We start from the raw sequence: 1025 nt of genomic DNA, 5'->3' as shown, positions 1-1025 counted from the left end.
TAAGCAAAGTTGTGCTTTATCAACGTAGCCCAGGTTGTTAATGAGCCTTGCTCAAATTCTGCTGTGAAATTCTTCGTATAGTCCAGCCTTTTAGATTATTTGTTCAGCATACGGACTGAATAAGTGTTTTGAGAGAATAGGCCCCTGATACACACCTTTTCTGAGGCTCAGTCACTCAGTGGCCCCTTACTGTGCTCCAGTGACTGCCTCGTGCTGTGAGCAGGATCCCAGTGAGCACGATGAAGTGTCCGGGATCTATGTTCTCTGAATTGCTGTCCATAGTTTGTTGTGATCCACACAGTTGTATGTCTTTGCATAGTCTGCTTTCAACCAAGATTCCCCATTTTCCCCCTGTGATCCAATCATGTTTTATTAATAGTACATTTGAATTTCATATAATTTTCACAAGACACAAAAGAATGTTTGTCTTGGATTTTTCTCCCCAGACCATTAACAAATATAAGACATCATTTTGAGTTCATGGACTATACAGAAATAGGCAGCAGTCTGGATTTGCCCCCACGCTGCAGTTTGCTTGTCCTGGCCTAGAGGAAAAGGCCTGTAGAAACTATGCTGTTATCCTGCGTGAGTCCCAAGTGATAGGCTCTGTGAAACCGAAGGTCTTTCAGTGAACCTCCAAGGAGGCTGAGTGAAAAGAGCATATGTCAGTAACTATTCAGGCGTAGCATTTTCTCTGCCACCTTGGGCATAGCACGTGACCATTGTGAGCAGCTGTCTCTTGCCTACAGAATGGACAACTTGGCCACAGCCATGGCCCCTCTGATGTCAGCAGTGGTGTCCCTAGTTCCACGTCCTTTTGTAGGTCCAGCTTCAGTTTTTTGGGTAGCTTCCTGTCGGTATACTGATGCAACCCTTTTTGAATTATCTTCAGCAAATGTACTTGTATGTGATACCAATGATAACGCTTGCTTGTTGTCTGCATTTGGACGGGTCACCTTTGGAATGGGCACAAACGTGGATCCCTTCAGTTAGCCGGCCAGATAGAACTCCTGCCTTTCCCTGCA

This window comes from Echinops telfairi, unplaced genomic scaffold (genome assembly GCF_000313985.2).
Source record: "Echinops telfairi isolate 266 unplaced genomic scaffold, ASM31398v2 ScPeMD7_7458;HRSCAF=8496, whole genome shotgun sequence".
Taxonomy (NCBI): domain Eukaryota; kingdom Metazoa; phylum Chordata; class Mammalia; order Afrosoricida; family Tenrecidae; genus Echinops; species Echinops telfairi.
The sequence above is the reverse complement of the archived record's forward strand: the minus strand, read 5'-3'. Positions refer to the sequence as shown.